Genomic DNA, 6,915 nt, shown 5'->3' with positions numbered 1-6,915 from the left:
TCTGCCCAAATCCATGTGAGCTACTGGATAAGGGTGGATCTGAGCGGACCAGTGGGACCAGACCCCTGCTGCAGAGCATCTGGGAGGCCCCCCAGCCAGCCCAGTGGTGCGCAGGAGTGGGAGATCCCCGGTCCTTCCCCGGCCCTGGCACACGCCCAGCTCCGGCAGCACAGGCTGGACAGATGAGGCACGCATGCGGCTGGCGAGGCGACAGCCCAGGCCACGAGCAGATGTGCTGAGCTGGGCTATTCCTAGGGCAAGGCGGACACAGAGCCTCAACCACAGCTGCGCGGATACCCGCAGCGCGGCTGGCAGCCCGCGTGGGCGCCGGGCTCAGCACACTCCCCCCACGCGCCACCTCCACCTCTCCTAAAGTCCCCGGAGCACAAGAGCTGTCTCCGTTTTCAGAACTGCCTTGACACCCCAAGGGGCCCCGGTCATCGAGTTCATTAACCCCCTGCCCAACCCTGCCATGACACACCAGTGGCCACAGCCCGTGGCTACCACTGGCCCCACGTGCTGCCCAGGGCAGGAGGCTGCGGGAGATGCTAGGCAGGGGGGGCTTCCCCTGCCCCGGTTGCACCTCTTCCCGGGAATGCTGCCTGTGCTCCGCCGACGGCCATGTGCTCCAGCCCTTATCTCCACACAGGCACCATCCCCAGGCGGAGGGAAATGCTGGTGTCCGTCCCACAGCTCCGGCAGACCCATCCCCTACAGCCTTCCCCAGGACCTCCAGCCTGTCCCAGGGGGGATCACAGAGCACGCTTGGCCCCCGGCACCCAAGGAGGAGGACATTCCCAAAGTGTCTTCACCAGTGGGTTTCCCATTGCAGACTTGCAACAAGGTTTTTCCTCCTGAAAATTTTTGCTGTGATGAAATTGCCAAACAAACCCATTTCCAAAAGAAAACAGGTGACGGAGGGGTTGCTGCTTTATGCAAGAAGAAAAGGAAACACAAATATATCCTGAAAGCCACGTGGAGGAGCGAAGCCGTTCCTCAGCTCAGGAGCAAAAGCCCAAGGGCCAGATTTTGCCTGACGAGTTGCCAATCAAGCAAATAAACTACTTAAAAAAATCAGCTCCGAAGAAATGCCAGCTCTACGGGCAGGGAAACTGAGGCATGGCTGGGCTCAGGGGTGACAAGTGCCCCTTTCCAGAAGGTGCTGTTCCTGGAGGGCTGCGGGGGGGTCCCTGCACCCCAGGGGGACCCAAGCGCCTCGGGGGGAGCTGAGCGAGCGGGGAGACCGCGCAGCTGGCGGGGACCGTGCAAACCGGGGGGAACCGTGCGCACCGCGGGCAGCCGAGCACCCCGGCGGCACCGTGCGCCCCAGCGGGACCACGAGCCCCGGCGGGGAGCCGTGCGCGCCGCGGGCAGCCGAGCACCCCCGCGGCCGCCCGGAGCGGCCGGTGCCGGTGCCGGTGCCGGTGCCGGTACCCGGCGCGGACAGGAAGCGCCCCGCGGCGGCGGCCGCAGATTGGCAGCGCCCTGCTCCAATGGAGCGGCGGCGGCGGCGGGTTCGCACCGCCCGCGCTGCCGCCCCCAGCCAGCCCGGCGCGGGCTCCCCGCCACGGCCCGCGGCGGCCGCGCTCCCGGCCCCGGCTGCGGCCCCGGCCCGGGCTCGCCATGGACATATAGCCGCGGCGCCACGCAGGAAGGTAGGACACCCCCTTCCCTGCCCCCCGCAACACGCACACGCCGGGGTGCGCCGCGCTCGCCGCCCCGACGCCGCGGTGAGGGGCGCGCAAGCAAGGAGGGGGAGTTCCTGTGGGGGTTGCCCTGACTGCTTGCCGCCCCCCCAGGCCGGGACGAGTGTTTCCACCACCGCCGCGAAGTGGCTGGCCGGGAGTTGCCCCCGCTCTGTCAGCCTCCGCGAGGGTTTTTTTGAAGAGAGGCTCGAGCAAAGCGCCCCCGCGCCTGGGGAGCCCCCCGACGGGGCCCTCTGCTCTCCGGGCTGGGGGGACCGGGCAGGGAAAAGTTGGCCCCCGTTACGGGAGGCGCTTGCTCAAGCGCAGGCACTGGGAGGGCTCTGCCCGCCTTGTCCCTCCTCGGCCCGCGGCGCCCCCTCAATCACGGCTTCACGGTCAGCGCGGGGGGGAGGGGGGCGCCCGGGGCTCGCAGGCCGGCCACCCCCCAAGTCCGGAGCAGAACCCCCCCTCAGCACTGGCTCCGGGGGGAAGGCTCCGAAACGGGGCTGAGTTTCGCTTGGACTTTTCGGTATGAGCAGAGCCCGACCCGGCTGGGACAAGGGCTGCGGGATGCCGTGAGAGTCTCGTTTGTGTTTTGCCCTGTTTCTGCGGGGAGCTGCAGCAGCTCTGGGGCAGGCTGCGGTGCCCTGAGACGGCGCGGGACCGCCTGGTGCCGTTCATGTAGCTGGGCCGCGCGGGGCTGGCAGAGCGTCCCCCACACCAGCGGGGCCTGGACGTGCCAGGCGTTGGCACGTCGTGTCTGGGGCCGCGTTCGCAGGAGGTGGTGACAGTGTTTGCGCTCTGCCTCTGCGCGTGCAAGGGCAGGTTGCGGGGTGGCTACGCACAGGGCTGCACGGAGCCCGCGGGACCCCATCCGGGCTCGGAGGGGTCCCTGGGCTGACACCCTGGGGGTGCAGCTCAAGACAGACGTGCCGGCAGAGCTGTGTGCAGGGAGCTCGAGGAGTGGCTCAGGTTTTGCTCTGCTAGCTGCCTTTCGGAAACCTCACAGGGAGGGGAAAACTTGACATGCTGATTTTTTTCTGATAAGCAACTTTTTCCCCGTCCCAGAGAAGTCTCTGGGCTGTCGCTGCCGGGGGAGGGAGGATGCTTGGCTGGGTGCAGGCCCTGTTTATGAAGGGTGAATGAATGACTCACAGTGCTGCAAGCTGTGTTAATCTTGGATACAGCAGCAGTTCCCTTTTGCAGTGGCCTGCTTTATCGGCGCCCGCTTCTGTGTCCCTTAGCTGGCAGGTACCAACCCGTAACCCAGCCCCACGGTAGCAGGGAAACTCGAAGGGATGAGGATCATCCAAATCAGGGAGCTGAGCTGCTTCTATGTCCCGCAACACCGTCACCTGCCAGGAGCTCGCCACGCGCTATGTTCACAGCAGCCTGCTTGCTTTCCCCTCTGCTCCTGTTCGAAGGCCGCTCCAGTCCCTTCCAGCTTTCGCAGGATAAACCTTCCTTTAATTTCCTGCCTGAATATATTCCTGGATGATTTATTCCCATGTGTGTTTGTGCCAACATCGTGCTTTTAGTTCAAGACCTCTTCTGCCTCTCTGGTGTTTACCCTTGTGTATTTATAGCTTCTTCATTATTTTGTTAGATTAAACAAGCCAAGAGGCTCTTGTCTCTTCTAGTCTCTTGTCTTGTCTCTTCTAGTCGGATCAGCTCGCAGCTCCTTGATCCTCCCTGCTGCCCCTCTCTGCCCTGTCTCCAGCTCTGGCACATGTTATCTGTCCTCGGCAAAGGCAGAGGCATCCACGCAGCTTGCGCCAGGGCCACGCATGACGGTCCCAGGAGTCCTTCGGAGGATTAATAGATGTTCCTCCTTGGCTGGTGGCACATCCCTGGGATGGGCGTGTGGGGGGGAAGGGACATTCCCACAGGCGTCCGCAGCCACGATGCCCTGCCGTCACGCGGGGAGGGCTCCCTGGGGAGGCCGTCGTCCCTGCACAAGGCCGGCGCCGATGTTGGCAAGGTGCTCGTTTATTCACCCGCTGTCGTGGCAGAGCCTTGCTGGGTGGGAGATGAGGATGCCTGCAGTGTCCTTGGGAAGGCCATTTGGCCTTGGGGAGGCAAGGCTGTTTGAAAGGAGAAGCAGCGGTCTGTAAACATCTCGGGAGGAATGTTTGCTGCTGGTTTGGGGCAGACGCGTACACGGAGCCTAGCTTGGATGTGTGCCCGCGCATGTGACACACTTTCATGTGTGCATGCAGAGCTGCTCTTTTTCTGTGCGCTTTGCTCTCAAGGTGCTTCGGAGCATCTGCACCCATTGCAGGATGCTTCCTGGAGGAGGGGGGCAGGTGTTGGGCGACTTACGGCTCTGCTTTCCTCTCCTGCAGTGTTCCTAGAAAAACAAGGACACCTTTCCCCATCTTCTCTTTTGGAGGTTCAGATGTGAGAGAGGGTGGCTCTGCCCCTGCCAAGGACATGGCCAGGGACAGATTTTGGCTCAGATGGGAGCTGTTCCCTCCATGTGGTGTGACTGGGCCTCATCTGGCATTTGGCATGCTGATTGTGCATCACTTTGCAAGAATTAGCCCTAGGGTATCTGGGTGATTCTCTGGGATGTTTAGAGAGCTTTGGGTTTTTGTAAGTGTTACTGTGGCTACAAAAGAATCACATGTGTGAAAATGACCAAATTCCTCTCTTAGCAGATGTAGTGACCTGGTGGCCCAAGTTCTTACCAGCAAATCTCTGCATCTCTTGGTGGTGTTTTTCTCTCACACCTCTTCCCTTCCAGGTTGTTAAGGTGGGGAAGTGTGCAGATGTCTTAAAGTTGTGGTTTGGTGGTCTTCTCTTTGCAGTCAGATTCCCATGGACCATTTCCATGGAAAAAGAAAAATTCCTCTGGAAATTAGAAGCAGGTTTGCCGTGTCAGAGATCAATGTGTTAATAGGAATTATCTCTTGAGTCTGGCTGGTTCCCAAGTCTCTGAGTCACTGTCTCATTTAGTCAACCCTGGTGTGGTTCAGGGACAGGGTAAGCTTCGGGCTTTTCTGGATGCGATTGTGCTGTCGCAGCATCTGCAGCCCCCCTAAAGCACGCGCTGGGCTCTCTTGCAAAGGCTTTACCACTCTCAGGCATCAACAGGAGAGACGATGGGCAAGTGAGCTCTGCACCCCTTGGGCTGGATTAGAGGTTGCCATACAGTGATTGACTCTTGGAGCTCATGGATGTTGGCTCAGCTCCATCTAAATCCACGTTGGAGTGACCTCTCTGCCTGGCTTCTGGCTTCCGCTTTGTAGTTACCTCTTGACCCTGGCACTTGGGGAAAGCTGTGTTGGTCTGCTTCCCAGGTCTGGCTTGGGCAGGTAGGTGCCATGCTTCTCCCGCCACGTGCAAGGGGAGCAACGGGTGTCCCACAGTCCCCCCGTCTTCAGCCAAGGCTTCGGGGTGGGTAATGAGGGCAGAGCACCCCATCCCCTGCCAGAGCCAGGCAGAAAGGTGTAATTCCTTCTTCTGTCCAGCAACATGAGTTTCAAAAACTTGGCAAAAATATTCTCCCCTTCTGTTGCATCTGGTCTTTGGGGTAGGGAAGGTCTGGAAGAAGAGGGGCAAGAAGTTGAACTGATTTTTAAAACCTGATTCACCTCCATCCTAAAGGGATTCTGTGCTGTGGTCACATCTGACCAGTGGAACCTGGATTTGGTCCATAAGGGATCAGTCACTACTAAAAAAGCTTATGAGGGATTTCAGAAGGATTTGCTGGGAGGGTATGAATAGGAGAAAGACACATCTGTGAATCCCCTGTTCATATGCGTTTTCTGAACGTGCTTTTGGAGCCTCCAACGGAGGTAGGTAGACCTTGGGTCAGAGCTGGTGGGGTCAGCCTTATGGCTTAGCCACGTGGGTGGCTACAACCCGAGGAAACCACAGGTAAGACTCTGTGTAGACCAGTGCAAGACAGCACCCACTGGAAGGAAGGATTAGAAATGCCATGCAAGTTGCCGTGTTTTCAATTGACTGTAACCACTCAGGAAAAACATGTAGGCATCTCTGTGGACAGCTCGGTGAAAACGTGTGCAGTGGTGGGCAAGAATGCAAACAAGATGTTAGGCCACGGAGAGAGGAGATAATACTGAAAACATTTGGCCCTGTTATGGAAATCAATCAAGGATCCCCAGGAGACTGCTCGGCTGTGGTCCCCTCCTCTCAGTAAGGAGACAGCAGAAATAGAAACAGCCTAATAAAAATGATTATGGATTTCCTTATAGGGAGAGGTGGAAGAGTTTAGGGCTCCTTCATCTAATGAAATCCTCATGGTGGAAAGAAGGTTGTTTGGGCACTTTCTATTTTGCCCTAACTCCTAAAGTGAAAACAAGGGATGCCTGGCCTTGTTGAAAAGCTCCTGCTGGAAATGGACCAAGAAAAAGAGGGGAAGTCAGAAGCCATGAGCTGGCGGAACTCCCTGCCATGCCTTGGCTGCAGCCTGGGATGCGGAGGAGCCCCACGGCAGCTTGGTACCGTTTCTAGGAACGTGGCAAGCGGCAGCACGTGGCCGGTGGTCATCCACTCTGTGGCATGGTGCGAGAGCCTTCCTGGGGGCTGGGAGAAAGCAAGTCCCATCTCCAGCCCTCTGACACTGCAGGGTCGGATCCAGCATAGGAGAGCCCCTGGCAGAGAGGGGCCACGTTGCATCCTGCAGGCAGCCCCAAGGGCAGGTGTGATAGCCGGGCAGGCGACTGATTTTGGAGGGCAGCTTTGGATTTGTGTCTCTGAGATATGTCCCTCTGCCAGACATCCAGGCTGGCAGAGCGTTGCCTATTCAGCTGTTTCCCTCGCCTTCCTGTGCCTGCACTGGCCCCTTCCTTTGGGACCGAAATAACGTGCATTTCATCCCGTCCGGACCGACAGCCGAAGCTGGAGACAGGGATCTTGCAAGTCCCCTTTTGATGAAGGCCGGAATGAACATCAATGCCTCTTGAATTTAACAGCACCATGAAAGGCGTGATTCAGACCTCTCTTTCCTGCAAAATTAGCTGGAAAAACAAAAGACCTTGGGTGACGTCGAGCAAGGCCCGGATGGCTGCTTCACCAGGGGAAGTGATCAGCAGCTGTGCTGCAGTAGTGCCCAGCACCATGCCCCTGTTGCAACAGAGGGGCTGCAGCTCCCAACAGCTGTGCTGAAAATGTCTCTGTAGAGATCCCCTGGGGCTGGGTCAGTCGCGGTGTCCTTGCTTTGCGAAAGCCTCTGTCACGCACAGTGCCCGGGCCAGCTGGCATC

General features: G+C 59.0%; 1 protein-coding gene across 1 annotated transcript in view; it reads left to right on the top strand.

The window, feature by feature from the left end:
• Positions 1–1,522: 1,522 nt before the first annotated feature.
• Positions 1,523–6,915, top strand: part of LOC135324190 (interleukin-11 receptor subunit alpha-like) — a 29,577-nt gene continuing 24,184 nt past the window's right edge. Inside the window, exon 1 of the mRNA XM_064499924.1 lies at positions 1,523–1,655. The gene's annotated coding sequence lies outside the window, so the exon portion shown is untranslated. The remainder of the gene's footprint in view (positions 1,656–6,915) is intronic.

The sequence above is a fragment of the Dromaius novaehollandiae genome, chromosome W (assembly GCF_036370855.1).
Source record: "Dromaius novaehollandiae isolate bDroNov1 chromosome W, bDroNov1.hap1, whole genome shotgun sequence".
Classification (NCBI taxonomy): Eukaryota; Metazoa; Chordata; class Aves; order Casuariiformes; family Dromaiidae; genus Dromaius; species Dromaius novaehollandiae.
This window is presented reverse-complemented; position numbering and strand designations above follow the sequence as displayed.